Source organism: Meriones unguiculatus, chromosome 1 (genome assembly GCF_030254825.1).
Source record: "Meriones unguiculatus strain TT.TT164.6M chromosome 1, Bangor_MerUng_6.1, whole genome shotgun sequence".
Lineage (NCBI taxonomy): Eukaryota > Metazoa > Chordata > Mammalia > Rodentia > Muridae > Meriones > Meriones unguiculatus.
The window spans coordinates 154,979,615-154,997,254 of NC_083349.1; positions in this window are offsets into that span (position 1 = coordinate 154,979,615).

The window sequence follows — 17,640 nt, forward strand, 5'->3', positions numbered from 1 at the left end:
TATATCCAGGAGAAAGGCTTTTAATACTCAGACTACAGTGGTTTATGGAGAGGGTTCTAGTTTATCCCAGTACTTCCTGAAAAACAGCGGTCTCTTCTGAAGAGGTTCTGTGAGTGGGAGTGAAGTTAGCTCTGCTGGGTTTCTCTGAACACTGCATGCTTTTATCTTAACAGAGTCTATTTATGTTTTCTCATATTCTTGCATTAAGTGTTTAGTAAGAGCTGGCTCTGTGCCAGGCACCATGCCAAGTCATGGTATAAAAGGAAAGAGCAGGTACCTTCCCTTAAGAGAGCTGTGAAAGAAGCCACCGACCATGTAGCAAAAGGCCAGCCAGGGTCCAGGGGAAAGAAATAGAGTGAGTCCAGCCAAGGAATCTAGGAGGAGAGGGCAGGGTGAGTTCAGTCTGAGGTCCAGGAGCTTTGCAGAGCTCACTTGCTGTTCAGAATTTTTATTTAGCAATTAAGCCACTAGGTGTCATATAATTGGTACGGTTGTTTTCCCCACATAATTCAAATTATATTTTATTACTTTACCCTTAATCAAAATCTCCAAAATGCCAAGTGAATTTTTGGAATAGTCTAACTAGTGGGCCAAGATCTGACTCACATTCTGATCTGGGTGTTTACTGTATGGTGAGCATACAGCATGGTCCAAAGCATGGTCTTCAGGCTTCCAGCACTGCAGTGGCCATTCTCAATCCCTTTGCCTGGAAGCAAGGTTCTCAAGTGTAATTGCTAGAATTTGTCTTTATCATAGCCCAAGTCTTATAAAACAGAAGCCTATAAAATGAAAATGAAAAAAGACAACTTTTTCTTTCTGGAGTTCACAGAGTTAATGCCCCCCAAAAGATATTTTTTTAAAAGTCTTATTAAAGTATTTTTTCAAAAGCATGTGTCAAATGACAGTGATAGCTTCATCTTGAGAGGGTGACTGCACATCTATCCATTGGTGATTCTAGAAGCATCATTTTTTTAATTTTTAAAAATTTAATTATTTATTACAGTTTATTCACTTTGTATCCCAGCTGTGTCCCCCTCCCTCATCTCCTCCCACTCCTGCCCCTCTTCTCCTCCCATGCCTCTCCCCCAGGGGAGGTTAGAAACATCTTTTAAAGGATTGTTTTCTGTTTGTTAAATTTCATGTGTCTAATATGTGTGTGTGTGTTTCTCTGTCTTTCAGCATGTGTGTATCTGTCTGTGTATGTCTGTGTGTGTGCTTTTCTGTCTCTGTGTCTTTCTGCATGTGTGTATTTCTCTCTGTGTGTGTCTTTCTGTGTATCTCTTTTTCTGTGTGTGTGTGTTTGTATGTGTGCATCTTTCTGTCTCTGTGTCTTTCTGCATGTGTGTATTTCTTTCTGTGTGTCTTTGTGTGTGTTTGTATGTGTGCATCTTTCTGTCTCTGTGTCTTTCTGCATGTGTGTATTTCTTTCTGTGTGTCTTTGTGTGTGTGTATCTCTCACTTTGTGTATGTGTGTGTATGTTTGTGTACAAGCCATGATACACATGGAGATCTTGTAGGAATCAGGACTCATGATTGGACTTAGGTCTTCGGATTGATAGCAAGCAACTTTACCCCAGGCCATCTTCTGGCCTTACCTAGAAACATTTTTAACACAATTTTGATTTACTATTTTAAAAAAACCATTTTAATTACAAGTCTTCCTTTGTAAGATACAATATTGCTCAAGTGGCTTAAAAATCCTGGTTAGTTATCCTCTTTCACATTCTGAGGGTCTTATTTGAAACAAAGCACACAGCGGGAATAACAGAAGTAGAAAAATAGCCCAATGGCAATTAGCATAAAATTAGAGCTGATGCTGGGGAAAAAAGTCAACATGGAATTCTAATTCCTTGCAACACCAGTTCCGTGGCTCTGCCTTACAGGAACTGCATGCTACATCTAGTGAGGAAATGTCCAAGTGATTAACAGCGGAATCAGAAAGTAGTCATTTATAGAAGATGGAGCTTATGTGCTCTTTAGCTTTTCTGTGTGCAAGCATGTATGATATGTGTGTGTGAAGTGTACATGTGTGCTATATACACACAGATGTGTTCAGGTGGATATGCATGTGGGGGCCAGAATAGGAAGCCAGATATCCTCTGCCAGTCTCTGTCTTACTCCTTTGAAGCAGTCAGTGTTTTTCACTGAACCTGGAACTCATGGTTAGTTTCTTTTTGTTTGTTTTTGGCTAAGCTGGCAGCCAGTATTTCCCAGCAGTTCTCTGTCCTCCACCCGAACCCCTCATTTGGGGCTGACATCATTCATAGGACTACACCTGGCTTTTATGGGTGTTTGGGTGTGAATTCTGGTCCTCCCGCATATGCAACATGTACCCTTGACTGCTTAGCCCTAATGTCCAGGTTCCTATGTGATGGATAAAATATCAGAGAAATGATTGTTTGCATCCTGGTACCCCGCCTGCCTCAGGACATGGCCCCTGCCTGGGTTCTACGCTGTACATAAGGGATGGTGTTAGGAATGGGACCATTTCTGACCCGAGGGAACTAACTGTAGTGGGAAAACAGTTATGTAGTTACAGCAAGATGACAAGGAAAACCAAACATGAGAGACTGGGTCTCACATCAGTACTGTCATGCAGGGTGATTTGGAAGCCTTCAATTCACTATCCTTAGGATCTGGTAGTAAAGGGGTTTAGGGATTCTTGAGGAGACCACATTAGAACTGGTTGCAGAGATGGCTCAATTGGCCATGTGCTCAAGTGTGAGGCTCTAAGATCCCCAGAACTCATATAAAATGGCCAGGTTTGCTGTCCCACCACTGGAGATAGGTGGATTCCCAGGGCTCACTGTCTAACAAGCCTTGCCTACTTGGTGGGTCCCAGAGAAGTATGGTCCTGTCTCAAAAACCAAGGTGCATAGTGCCAGAAGAATGGCACCCCAAATTAGCTTCTGGCCTCCATACGTATACCTACAGGTATACAAACATGCACACACAAAAGAAACGATATTGTTTCTGGCCCTCAAGTAACAGAGGCAATGGTCATAGGTAGAAACAACATTTTTCAAGTGCATCAAAAAGCAGGTGAGATGCAGGTAACCAAAAATTCCCACTAGGTAAGATGGAAGAAGGGACAGTTATTGGAAAGTAAGGAAAGATGGGTGAGAATGAGTCTAGTTTGCAGTTTCTTGCTAAGTATGTGAGTATTCCATGTGAAAATGGCCAGTCAGCTGTCAATGTGAAACACAAGTCTGGGCTTTGTAGAGAGGGGCCAGTGAGATATAGGTCTTAGGTCTCTGGTGAGTGATGGAATATTAAACCAATAGATGTGGCTGGAGTTACCCAAACATACATTGGTGTCGAAGCAGATTGTGAAGGATGGTACCCTGAAAACTGCTTACCCACAATGTGGGTATAGCTTATGCCACCTCACCGATTCACTTGGTGTGAGCTGGCTCAAGACTCTTGCCACCGTTTACAAAACTTGCAGATAAAAATAGAGTGGGCTGGTGAAACAGCTAAAGGTGTAAAGGTGCAAAGGTGCTTGTCACGCAACCCTGGTGACTTGAGTTCTACCCGAAGGACCCAAATACAGGTGGAAGGACAGAAGCAAATTTTCAGAGTTGTCCTCTGGCCTGTACACACATGCCGTTGTGCACTAAACACACACCAACACACAGCAAGCTCACACCTACAAAATTACATATATGAAGTGCAGACTAATGCTGAGTGTGGTGGCGCACGTATAGTTCTAACACTGTGGAGGCAGAGGCAGAAGCATCACCACATATGTGAGGACAGGCTGTTCTGTGGCGAGAGCTCCATGCTAGCTGAGACTGCAGAGTGAGACCCACCCAATGTGGTCCTGGGCATTTCAGGCTTAATCGGTTCCTTTCCGAGTGTGTTGTCACCTGTGATGTACTCTTGACTGCCGGCCTGGCTGACATGCATGGGGGATTAGTAAAGCACGCTTGTGAGTGTGTCTGTGGAGGCATTTCCAGAGAGGACTGACATGGCTGGGGAGCTGACGGGGAAAGGACTGTCCTGCACGTGGGCAATGCCATCCATTAGGCTGCGCTACCCAGGTGGATGAAGCTAGAAGAGGATGCCAGCCAGCAGGTGCAAGCTCTAGTCTTCCTCGGTGTCTGGTCTGCTGCCATCACCAGGGACACCAGACTCCAGTTTCTTCAGCCTTTCATCACAGATCCAAACAGCATCTCTGCAGACAGCCCCAGGCCTTCAGCTTCGTGCTGAGCTGTGTTATTGGTTCCTGTATTTGGAGGCCAGCAGATATCCAGGTTCTTTGCTTCTCCAGCTTACAGACTGGCTAGCCTCCAATACAGTAAATCCTCTGTGGTAGTCTGAATGTGAATGACTCCTATCGGCTCATATATTTGAATGATTAGTCTCCAGTTGGTGGAAGTGTGTGGGAAGAAATAGAAATGGCCTTGGAGGAGGAGTATCACTAGGGGCAGGCTTTGAAGTAGCAAAAGACCCATAACATTCCCATTGTGTTTCTCTGCCTTGTAGTTGTGTGTGGTTCCATATCTCCCAGGAGGCTGGAAGTACTCAGTTCTCCTTTGGGAAGATCCAAGTGATTTCTGGGGGGAGAAGGGTGAAGCACCAGGCCAAAGGTTCCACCTCTCCCAGGAATGCCAGTCTGGTCCCTGGGCTGAGAAGGATGGAACACAGGATCAAGATCTGGGCCAAAAGATCTCCAGTTCATCTGGAGGTTTGGCAGAAAAGATTTCTCCTCAGTAAGTGTTGCTGCTATTTTAACTGGGGAGCCAGCACTAGGCCAGTTGGCAGGGAGGAGCTCAGGACTCCAAAACCGGAGCCAGGTGGCAACAAGGGCCTGGCCTGACTTGGGTGAGTCGGTGGGCAAGAACAGCCGGTAACAGAGCTCTGAAACCAAGAGGCAGTGGTGGGAGCCCAGCTTGGTTCAGGAGGACAAAATGTCTGCTTTCGAGTATAACCTTCACAGATGGGCAGTGGTGGGAGAGACACACCTGTGAATGGTGGAAGTTTGAAGCCTGGAATCCAGGAATGGATTCTTTGGGGAAGAGGGGAGCCCCTCTTTCCCCAGAACAGATGACAAGCCTCCGATGGTCGAGGTGGAGGAATGGTGTGAGAAAGTGTTTATTTTGTGAATCAGGGACGTATGAACCTTGGGGAGTAGGAGGGGACTTGGGGATGAACGTGTTTGAGTCTCTGGGGCAAAGAGTGCCTGGGATACCTCGCTTACATGCAGCAGTGCAGGCCTGTCATAAGAAGGGGAACACAGTACTTAGTTATCCTGTGGGCATGGGGTGGGGGAGGGGAGAACTACAGGTATGGTTAGAGGCGTGGGAAAAGGTCATTGGTTGAAAGCTAAGGTACCAAGACATCTCATTAGCACCGTGGAAGAGTATTTCCAGAAATTCCCAGGTACACACTGAACAGGTTTCATATCGGGAATGGGTTGGGCCTATAATCTCCCTGAGGGCTATGTGACACTCCTTAGAAGATCTGATCTTTCCACAGACCAAGTGGAGAGGAGGGAACCCAGCTGAGGAAGGGAGTTTGTAATTTAGCACAGAGCTCAGGGGCTTTCCAGCAACACCAGACTTCAGCCTGGCATTCAGGCTGGGTCTGACTTTAGCAGGGTCCAACAGTTGTGCGTCAAGATGTAAGCTTCCATCTGTTCCTTTGCTCCATGATTATGGACTCTAACCCTCTGAAATGAAGACAAATTAAACTTTTTTTTAAACATATGTTTTTTACATAAGTTGCCTTGGTCAGTGTTTTACTAAAGCAATAGAAAAGTAACTATAATATTTCCTTTGACACACACGCACTGTTGACACCATGACCATAGCAACTCTTATAAGGGAAAGCATTTAACTGGGCATTGAATACAGCTTTTGAGGTGTAGTCCGTTGTCATCATAGCAGGGAGCATGGTGGCCAGACGTGGTGTAAGTAGCTAAGAGTTCTACATCTAGATCTGTAGGCATCAAGAAGAGAGAGCTACCGAGCCTGGCATAGGCTTTTGAAACCCCAAAGCCTCTCTCAGAGACATACTTTCTCCAACAAGACCATGCTTCCTGATCTCTCTCAAGTAGTACTACTCCATGACGACCAAACATTCAAACACACAAGCCTACGGGACTATTCTTACTCAAACCACCATGTTCCACTCCCTGGCCGCCATAGGCCTGTAGCCAGGTAACAATGCAAAAATGCATTTAGTACAACTTCAAAAGTCCCCATGGTGATAACAGTCTCAACACTGTTTAAAGGTCTAAAGTTCAAAGAATCTCTTCTGAGATTCATGGCAATGACTTAACTGTAATCCCCTGTAAAATCGAAATAAGTAAGTAGATAACATACTTGCAACATACAATCACACAGAGTAATCATTGTCTTTCCAAAAGTGAGGAAACGGATCACAGTGAAGAAATACCACACCAAAGCAAGACCAAAAACCAGCAGAGCAAACTCTAAACTCTGCATCTCCATGTCTGATCTTAGAGTGCTCTTCCTACTTCCAACTCCTGCAACATTCTTCCTTCTCTTGGGCTGCTTCCATACCCTGATAGCAGCTCTTCTTGGCAGCTATCCCACAACTCTGTCATCTCCAACATCTTGGGATTTCCAACCCAATCCAGGCTTTACCTTTACAGCTTCGTACAATGTTGTTGAGTATTTATTGACTCTTGAGGGTTTTTCTACTCTGGCTAGTTCCCGAATACTTGAGACAGAGACTTACTGCTTTATTTAACAAGCTTAAGCACAATAACTGGGCAGGTATGATTTTAAACTAATTTTCTATGCTAGTACGGCAACCTCTCAGCCACACTCCCTACATTACTTGTCAATATTCATCTTGTCTGAGCTGGATCTGCTCCATGAAGCCACATTCTTTCTCTCCATCTTTCTCCTTCCTTCCTTCTTCTCTCCCAACCTTGTGGTCCCTACCTGACATCCCAAGCCCCGCCTAACTCTCTTCTGCCCAGTCAAAGGCTTTCCAGATTTTTTTTTTTAACCAACCAGAAATAACTAGGGAGCAAAGTTTACACAACAAAGAGCTGTGTATGTGAAAATGCATGTGTTGACTGCAACCAGATTTCAGGGGCGAGAATTTAGCATTTGTATACATAGCATCAGAACAACCTCAACATTTCTCCCTTTTTGTCTAAATAAAAAAGGCTCTTTCTCTTATAATAATAAACTACATACAGGAAGAACATCGTGAAACATTATGGAAACTATCATGTAATTATTACCTTCACAAAGTCCAATCCTTTTGTATTTTGCAACTTAGGAGAAAGTACTCTATTATCCATCCTATCTTGGTGACTTGAGAGTTCTGTACCCAAATAATTTTCTATCACAGCTTGCATTTAACAACCTAAAAATTCTACTTACACCTCAAAATATGTTTTCAAGACAGTTTTTTTTTAAATCCTAAACAACTTAATCTTAACTATCTAGCCTTCAACTCCATCAAAGAAAGAATAAATATTTACCTGAGTTTGTAGGAAGTGCAGAGCAAGAAGCTTCCAAAATTATAGAAATGACAGAAGCAGCTGGCTACCCGGATAGTCAGTCAAGTTTATTAGTAACTGCTGGAACATCATCTTCAACTTTCTGGTCCAGAATATCTGACAAGTTTTTTTTTTTTTTTTGAAGCAGCAATTATGAAGGAGTAGTGTACCCTGTCCTTGCAAAGCTTGGCAGTTGACTTCCCTGGGTCTACTTAGCCCTTTTTGGACAGTATACTGTCAGCAGTTGAAGCAAGGGCAGTTTCTTGTCCAGTGGTAGCCTGCCACATTGAAGCAAACACCATCAGGAGTTTCTTCGATACTCATCATCTTTGTTGAGGTAGGCTGGGGATGTTTCCAGGAGCTGACATGTCTCATTGTCAAAGATTCTTTAAATAGTAAAAATATCTTTAAGTGCCATATTCTGTAGGTCTCTGAGATTTTTGAAGACCATCTATTTATTTATAGTATATCTGAATAGGCAAACATTGCTCATTTCTAGCTACTTAGTATCTGTTCAACTTAGGAAGCATATTTTTGTAATAAACTAGACTAGCATCTGACATGACTAATATTTTGTCTTTCTGACTGTTAATATGCATCACTTAATTATATGAAATAGTTTGTAATAGCAGCTTTTAAAGGACTGGAACTTCACATTACATTTTCTTTTTTTTTTTTTCCATCTGAGAATACAGTATGTTTTTTTTTTTAGTTTCTCAGGTTTTTATTTCTTTTTTAAATTTATTTATTTTTATTAATTACAGTTTATTTATTCACTTTGTATCCCCCCATAAGACCCTCCCTCCTCCTCTCCCGGTCCCATCCCCCCTACCCCTTCTTCATGCATGCCCCTCCCCAAGTCCACTGATAGGGGAGGTTCTCCTCTCCTTCCTTCTGCTCTTAGTCTATCAGATCACATCAGGAGTGGCTGCATTGTCATCTTCTGTGGCCTGGTAAGGCTGCTCTCCCCTCAGGGGGAGGTGATCAAAGAATAGGCCAATCAGATTATGTCAGAGGCAGTCCCTCTTTGAATTACTATGTAACCCACTTGGACACTAAGCTGCCATGGACTACATATGAAACAGTTTGTAATAGCAGCATTTAAAGGACTGGAACTTCACTTTGCATTTTCAAATGAGTTGTATAAGCATAATACCTTATACAAGAGTTGAAACATAGATGCATTATGTGTATCAAAAATAACTTTAAATTTGTATCAATATACAATAATCTAAACCAATACAAACCTTAAACTTGTATTAATAGACAATAATCCATATCGATGTAAAATATCTGAGAATAGCAATAGCTCTACAGTTTGAATAGATTCAATAGTCTACCCTTTTATATTATTGTTCCTCAATTATTTCTATATCCCTCTTTTTTTTCTTTTTCTCTCTCTTCTCTTTTCTCCTAACATTAAATAACAGAGAAAGAAGGATAGAAGAAAGTGTAATGGAAGTTTTGGTTTCTTTGTATGTTGTGTAAATATGTTTTTGTTTTAAGCCCACGTGTGGGATTTTAGTTGGGCTATAGTTCGTCCACACCTGTGAATTGTTTTGTGTGGAGCGTGGCTTTTGTCAGTTGGTAATGACCTTCCACATGCGGCACGGAAAGGGGCGTGGTCTAGGACTCTGACAGTATAAATATGAGAGCCGGGAAAGAGAAGGTGTGGCATTTGGTGTTGGTGTGTGGTTGGTAGCAGTGTGAAGAGACCAGAGACCAGAGACCAGAGATGGTATGGTGGTTTGGAGCAGACAGATGGAGAGAAACACTTCCGGGCACAGTGGTGTGGAGACTAACAATCTGTGGTTGATGGAGATTGGATAGAGCCCTAAAAGAACCCTAAATAGCCAGTAGAAGTAAAGGGGTCTGGGCCTCCTTTTCCCACTAACCTTTTCTCTCATCTACTTAAGTTTGGGGGGGCATTGGTGGAAGGGAGATAGAGGCCTAAACACCCCAAATAAAGGAGAATTTTTAGGAAGAACACTATAGGTAAGAAAACAAAATAGAGAAATCCCTGAGTTTAAACTCCTATACCTTGTTTTCTCTCTGACCCAAACCATAACAATTTTCAAACAATCTCCTTTTAATCCCATATTTTATTCATAGGATGACCAAAACTCATCCCCCCTTTTTGAAAATCGGGTGTCATTCTCTTACATTTGCTTTCTGCTACTTTGGGGCCAGAGGGTTTTTATTTTTTGAAGGGGAGAGGGTAAAAAAAATTGGGATAATGTCCAGCCTTTATTTTTTTTAAAGATTTATTTTTATTTATTTATTTATTTATTTATTTATTTATTATGCAATATTCTGCCTACATGTGTGCCTGCAGGTCAGAAGAGGGCACCAAGTCTCATTAAAGATAGTTATGAGCCACCATGAGGTTGCTGGGAATTGAACTCAGGACCTTTAGAGGAACAGCCAGTGCTTAACCTCTGAGCCATTTCTCTAGCCCCCAATGTCCAGTCTGAAGGCCAGCTGTAACATGTTGTCCAGTGTCCTCTTCTTTGCTGTGAAAGTACAGGCTTATTTCAAGTCCAAATGTCTGGACCAATAGTCTGTAATACTGGATAATTTAGCTAGACATCTTCAGTTGTTCTGGATGTAGATTTTTGAGAACACAGCTATTTGAGGCAGTCTGTGATTGGATCAAGCAGGATGCTGAGATAAACATGTCAACATCTCAGCATCCTTTAGGATGAATCCTGTTAAGGCCATTTCAACTTCCTTGATGTCAAAAAGACTTGTCCTGTAAACATAAACTTTCAGAGGAAATGTACATTTTTTTATAAACACATGTATGGAATGTGCAGTGTGCAGAATTTAGGTGAAAATGATTTTGTTGTTGTTGTTGTTCTGTGTTTGAGCAGGTGAAAAGCATATGTCCTTCTTTATAAGCTAGTCTGGAATGTATGCCAAACTGTAATAATCAACTTTTATGTATGCCATATGAAAGGATGGCATAATAAGTCCCGAGGACTCTGTAGACAAGATTTATTGGCTATGCAGAAACATTCTTACGTCTCAGCCAGTTTTGGAGCTGATCCCATGTAGTAGGATCAGCAACATCTGTTAGCTGTTTTGTTGGTCTTTTTGATTTGTTTCTTCTTATCTTTGGCCAAGATCAGGAGGCCTCCCCGTCTCAAATCTGATTTCCAACAATTTGGATGGTGTACACAGCTTTTCTTCTCTTGTGGAAAGAAATACAAACTCTCCTCCCCAACTCAATACATTTCCCTTTTTCAATTCTTAAGTTAGGACTTTTATAGGCTGATCTAGTTCAACAGTCCTTTCCAAATTCCAGTGCCTTTTAGCAGCTGTGTTATTTGTCCTATTGACAGTTAAAAAAATTTAAAGTCAACATATCATCATTTAATTTATTTTTGAGATCTCATATCCCTCTTTTGTTTTATGAGCATTTTTTAAAAGTCCTGTTAGAATTCTTTTTTATGATTGTTTGTCTTATAGTATTGCAAGATATATCTGTAATATGTTTTATGGCTTCTCTGGGTTTTCATTTATAAGACATTCCTGGCACACACTTAGCCTCAGGGGTTTTTCTTAGCCGTGGAGGAAAATTCCACAACCCCTATTTAGCAATATTTTTTTTCTTTAAACTTCTTACCTTTTTGAGCACTGGATTTAGCTCGAATACACTTCCTGGTGTGCTCTTCTCTTCAAACTACACATTTTTTGTTTTTTCTTGTCATTATAAATCTCCACAAGAAACCACAAAACACGTGACAGAGTCAATACTAGGTGGGTTTTTTGTTTGTTTGTTTGTTTGTTTTGGTTTTTGGTTTTTTTGAGACAGGGTTTCTCTGTGTAGCCCTGGCTGTCCTGGACTCACTTTGTAGGCCAAGTTGGCATTGAACTCACAGAGATCTGCCTGCCTCTGCTGGGATCAAAGGCATGTACCACCACACCTGGCTTACTCTGCCAAAAGCCATTAATCCAAAAGTTCTCAATTTGAGCTCAGGCAGATTTTTAGGACAAAGGCAAAAGCAGGCATATTCTTTACCAAAATATCACTAGAGGCCACTTACTAACATTCTCCTCTGAAACCTCTTGAGCTGAGCCATCGTAATCTATATTGCTCTCAGTCTCCCACACTCCTCTAAGATGACCAATACAGCCCTGATTAAAATTTTCAACTGCTCTCCTAATCCAGAATTCCAAAGTCTGCACTTCACCAACAAGCAGCATGGTCAAGCCTGCCACAGCGACACCCACTCTGGGTACCTATGTTTGTCTTAGTCGGCGTTTTATTTTTGTGAAGAGACACCATGACCACAGCAACTCTTAGAAAGGAAAGTATTAACTGGGGCTTGATTACAGTTTCAGAGGTTTAGTTCATGGTCATCACAGCGGGGAACATGGTGCTGCAGAGTACCTGAGAGTTCTCTATCCAGACCTGCAGGCAGCATGGAGAGCCACTGGGCCTGGCATAGGCTTTCAGACCCCAAAGTCCACCCTCAGTGACATACTTTCTCCAACAAGGCTGCACCTTGTAATCCCCCTCCAGTAGTGCCACTCCCTGATGACCAAGCATTTAAATATTTGAGCCTATGGGGGCATTTTTATTCAAACCACCACAATGTGATTCTCAGAAAACAATTTTCTTAAATTTTTGTTTTTACTATTTTCACTTTTTAAATTTTTTATTCATTGTTATAACTTAGAAACACCTCTTTGAAACTTTGTGCGTTATTCTATAAGGTTTTTTTTGTCTCTTTTTTTGTTGTTATTGCAACATGCAAAGTGATGGACTATGATTCTTCAAGTCCACTTGAAATAAACCCTAGACTCTGCACTTGGGTATGTTTGATTGTGTAGTTACAATTAGAGATGTAGAATTCTAAAGACCATTGCACATTCTGACTGCACACATTCTCAGTTTTATTCAGAATGCACAAAAGGAGTTGGCTCCTTCAGTTGTAACAGCTCCTGTCTTTGCATTATCTCAGTGTGATGGTAACTTACAGACTAACAAAGATGCCTCTGAAGAAAGATGGGATAACCCAGCCTTGGTGTAATGTTAGGCAAAGAGATGTTCTTGCTTTGTTACAGGACATGTAGTGCAAAAGTTCAGGGTAAAATATGTTGCCATATTAGGGATCCTGGAGTGTTCAGAGGCCAGTGTACACAGACCTAGCTGAATACAGACTGTCTACTTAAGGAAAAGAAAATGGTTTGAATTTCATGCCTACTCTTGGGCATGCTCTTGGATATAGATACCCTATATCTCTAGAGCATAAGAATACAATTTCCACCTGCCAGCACCAAAAGCCATTTACTCAGGGGCCTTCTGCTTCTCCATTCCATTTTGGCTAATTATTTGTTACTTATTCTATCTTATGCTTTCCCCTAGGACCAGTCACACAATGCCCTTATTCTAACCTGCTAAACTTGAAGGACATACCAGGTCCATCTGCTGAACTGAGACCCCTCCACTTACCATTGTTAAGATTTATACAGCAGAGTACTTTGGTGATCCTGGGCCAAGGTATGCTGCTGAGATCATACCAGGCAGCAGATCTCACACAGAAGGTTTACTGGGGGGTAAGGGGAGGGGAAGGCCATCTCAGAGTGGGGACATGATAGGGAGACAGAGACAGAGGGAGACAGCAAGAGTGAGCGAGAGAGAGAACTGATGGTGGGGACCTTTTAAAGGGTACAGCTAACGTATAGCACTTAGTGACTGGTGGTGATGTAGTGGCTGGCACTGAGTTGCTAAAGACAGGCTGGGGTTAACGTCCCTTTTTTTCTTTATTGTAAAAGGTGAAGAAATAGGAAGGGGTGATGATGAGACAGGAATGGGGACACTGTGCTCTTTAGACTGCTTCCTGCTGTCTGGGGGTGATGACATATTTGGGAACCCAAAAAAGATGGAATGCTGGCCAAGTCTTAAAAGGGCAGGCTTTCTCACTTGCTGTCCAGTGTACAATGAACTTTAATGCTGTCTTGAAGGATGACTGCCTCATTCTGATAACCTAGGTCTAGTTCTGTAAGCTTTCAGCCTTCCTACAGTCTAACCTAGGCCTAGAATGTTTTCAGCCTCTGAGACTTACTGCTGAATAAACTCACTCTTTCTTGTTCTTACTGAGCTCTGGGCCAGCTGGTTCAATTCAGCTGTTCTGGTTCAAGCTTCTCTGCCAGCTGACTTATTCAATTTGGCTTCCCTCTTGGCTTCTGAATTGCTCTGCTTGGCCTCAAACTAACTCCAATAATCTTTTCTCATCTTCTGGCTTCTTCTCATTCTCTGGCTCATTAGGTTTTTACCTGAGTTCTTTCTTTGCAACCTTTCTTTTACTGTCCCAGTAAAAACTGCCTCCTCTTTCTGTGTTACCACTTAAGTAGCTTCCTTCTCCCCTCTTTTCATGTGAGAGTGGGCATATCCTATTCTGTCAACTCTTTCTCTGATTTATCACTGTTTCTGCCACTTTCAAACGGGGGTCATTGTTTGGGATTAAAGGCATGTACCACCATGCCAGGATCTGAGCCTTTGTTTACACGAAACTTGCCTTGAACTCAGACTGTTTGCCTCTGTTCCCTGGATTAAGGCGTGTTTGTAGTCCAGCCAGATACACAGACCTAGAAGGTCTTTGGGTGTGATCTCTTGCCAGAGCATCCATGTTCTGAATTAACACTCCTCCACAGTCCAGGCTCTGTGGGACCATCTGGCACTAAGGACATGCAGGCAGCAGTTGGAGCAGTTTGTGAGACTGGACCATCTGGGACTTGCTTCTTTGAAGCTGTTCAAGATATAGATTTTGAGGGAACACATGGAAATGGCAGGTTGCTGGAACAGATATCTATTAGGGGCAGAAGATAAAGTTAAGGGGGATTTTTTTTCTTAGGTGTACATTTGAAACTTTTAGGCCCTGGTAGTTGGGGGAGAGGAGTCCCAAGACCAGAGAAAGGCAGTGAGATCTCACCCTCAGGAATAGGAAGTGGGTGGGGAAACAGGCTGTTGATTGACAGGAGTACTTACATAGAGTCCATTTGACCCATTAAGGTGGATTCAAGTGGATTCCCTGAAGCTTATAAGAATGTTTTAAGTTTATAAAAAGATAAAAAGTTTTAGATATGTTAGCATCATGACTGTAATCTGTACTGAATCCACATTACAGAAAAGGCCATAGACTCACTCACACCTTTGAGTCATAGCAGACGTTTGGGGCATAAAATGATTCTGAGTTAAAAGCAGGAACATTCTTTCCTCTATCTAGAAGACTGGATATATATAGATTGGACAGATGTTATTAGCACAGTGAGAAGCACTATTAAACCTAATCTTAGAAGACAACCAAAGGAAATTTAAAACCTTGAGCTAGTGACTATGGTAATAGTAGTCAGTGCTAACCAGAGCTAGATTAATAGCTTATCAGAATTCCGTTGTCAATGTTAAAACTCTGAACTTTTGAAGTCCTAATATAACAACAGCATAGAGAGGAAAGCAGTCTTCAACATGTTTCACTTTTATATGACAATTTAAGACAATTTCTTATACCTTTACAAATTGCACTTACACACCTTAAAATACCTTCTTACATCCTTACAACTTAAGCTTTCATATCCTCAGACCTTACATAAACTTTATACCTTTTTTCCCATCCAACCATTTACCATGACACATATATAGGTTGATGGTTGCTGAGGGTAGTCATGTTTCTTTAAATGAAGGAATAGTAAAAAAAATACATTGAAATCTGTTTTGTGAGTATCTCTCTCTCTAGAGTCTGGCAACAAGGTAACTATGTCTAGACCTAGTAGTAGCTCTAGGAAAGTGAGGCCTGTGACCTGATTTTTACATATGAAAAGAATCGAGAAGGCATCTGAAGCCTTGGATGCTGCTATTAAACTGGCAAAGCTATAAACTAGTCTAATCATCAACACAAACATTGGTCTGAGAAGGATAAATTTTACCAGACTAAGAAGAAAGAACAGACTAAGCAGCTCTTGAATCTCTTAAAAATGACAGACTTCCCAGCTACCTTGACAATCACCCTAGGTTCCTCCATGGTCGTTGGGGGAGACCTCCAGGTTTCAGGGCTGCATCAGTCCTTGGCCACCAGGTTCAGAAGATCTGACAGACCTCCCTGTGCAGTAGGAACTTGCTGGAACTGGCCTACCTTGTCCAGGCAAAGTGGGGCAATCAACTCCCCTGTGTCTTACTTGTCCAGAGTTTAGACAGGGTCCTGAGGGCAGGCAAGGTGAAGGGCAGTTTTTCACCCACTGGCCAGCTTTGCCACGTTTAAAGTAAGCTCCCGGTAGAGGTTTTTCCGTGCCCACCATCTTTTTTGGAGGAGAGTAGTGGTGCTGCCAGGAGCTGGGATATCTTTCTAAACATTTTAAATGCCATATTCAGCATATCCCTGAAAAATTTGAGGATCGTCTATCTACTAAGTATACATAAACTAGACAAACTTTGCTTGTTTCTAGTTATTTGTTTTAGGCTTAAATTTGAAGAGATATACAGGAGGTAAATAAAATGTATTCCTGTAATTAATTACATTAGTACTTAGCATGGCTACAAGTATTGTTCTGAACACATTAAAGAATTTATCATTTATAAAGTGACTATTAATTTGCATGTCCTAATCATCTTTACCAGTTTTCAATAAGTTAGAATTTTTTATATTAGGTTTTTGCATATAGATTAGGATTTTAAAGCTTTATCTCATCAGGTTTAGTCTTTAAAAATCAAACATATCTTATTTAACAGATAAACCTTATTTATCAAACACATGTTGTTTCTAGAAGCTTGGTACTGAACAATTTAGCAAGGACACTTAGTACTTAGGTCTAAATCTCTAAGTCTCTAAGATTTTGCTAATCTAAATAGACTTTTATAATCTTCAGTTTTTATCACCATTTAGAGTATATTGTAAACCAGACTTGAATTGCATATATTGTAAGTTATAGCAAATATAACCTTAAATTTTTATCATCATACAAAAATCTATACTAATCCAAAATATATAAGACTTGTTACTTCCTTACTCCAAAAAGAAGATACAATGATAAACAGAGAGTACATTAGGACTAAGAAGTTTCACAATTGTTGCTTTGGCTTTCTAGTCATCTTGATGGGGTGAAGTCACTTGGCATGTACCTTTGACCTTAGCAAAGATGGTTGCCAGCCATGTGGCTGCTTACTTGTATCCTGAGGAGCTCACCAACCAATCTGGAGGAGAGGTTGCTGTTTAGAAAACATCTGTTTTTCATATCTATCTATCTATCTATCTATCTATCTATCTATCTATCTATCTCTATCTATCTATCTATCTATCTATCTATCTATCTATCTATGAGAGTTGAATGCAAGTTACACACACACATACACACAAAGTTGAATCCAAGTTATACACATCCCAAGCAAGAGTTGAATCACACACACACACACATCCATGTATAGATGTTTAATTATAAGCCTTTTGTTATAAGTTTAGAGCCAAATTTTGTTACAAATTTTACACCATACCCAATGAATAACTTGCAAGACAAGAGATTGTAAGATAAGACTTTACTGCATAATCTTAAGGGATTTTCTTTTTTGAGAGCCGAGTGCAAAGAAATCATAGAGATAGATTTTTTTTTTAAGAGTGGGAAGTAGAACCTTAGAGGTAAAAGACTTTCGGAAGTGTGGAGCAGAGCAAGTTCGGAGATAAGATATTTAGGGATCTTTTGTCTAGGCAGTAGTTGTTACGGTTTGTGAGACTTTGGAAATCAAGTTCCCCAATTTTTTGGCCATTGAGGCCAAGCTGTTCTAATAAAATTTGAGTTCGTGGAGGGAAAGAAAATTGAAAAGGTGGGACATCTCGTGGGTATGTTCCTGTAAGCTAAAAGAAGAGCATGAAAGCCGAAGCTGCAGGATTGCAGGTAGTTCCTAATGGGAGGCAAGGAAATTCTAAAAGTATAGGTCCAGGAAGACACAAAGAGATAGAACAGGAAGCAAGGAAAAAAAGTCCCAGGCTGCCACAGGCGGGACTGCGGCTCCTGAGAGTTGAGAGGTGTAGCAGGAGGGAAAAGAGCAGAAGAAAAGGGGGGGTGGTCACATGGGGGGTAGAGGCCAGAGGCAAGCGGGACCCGGAGCCAGAGGGAAGCAGCAGCCGAAGAACTGGACTCTAGAATTTGCAATCAGGCCC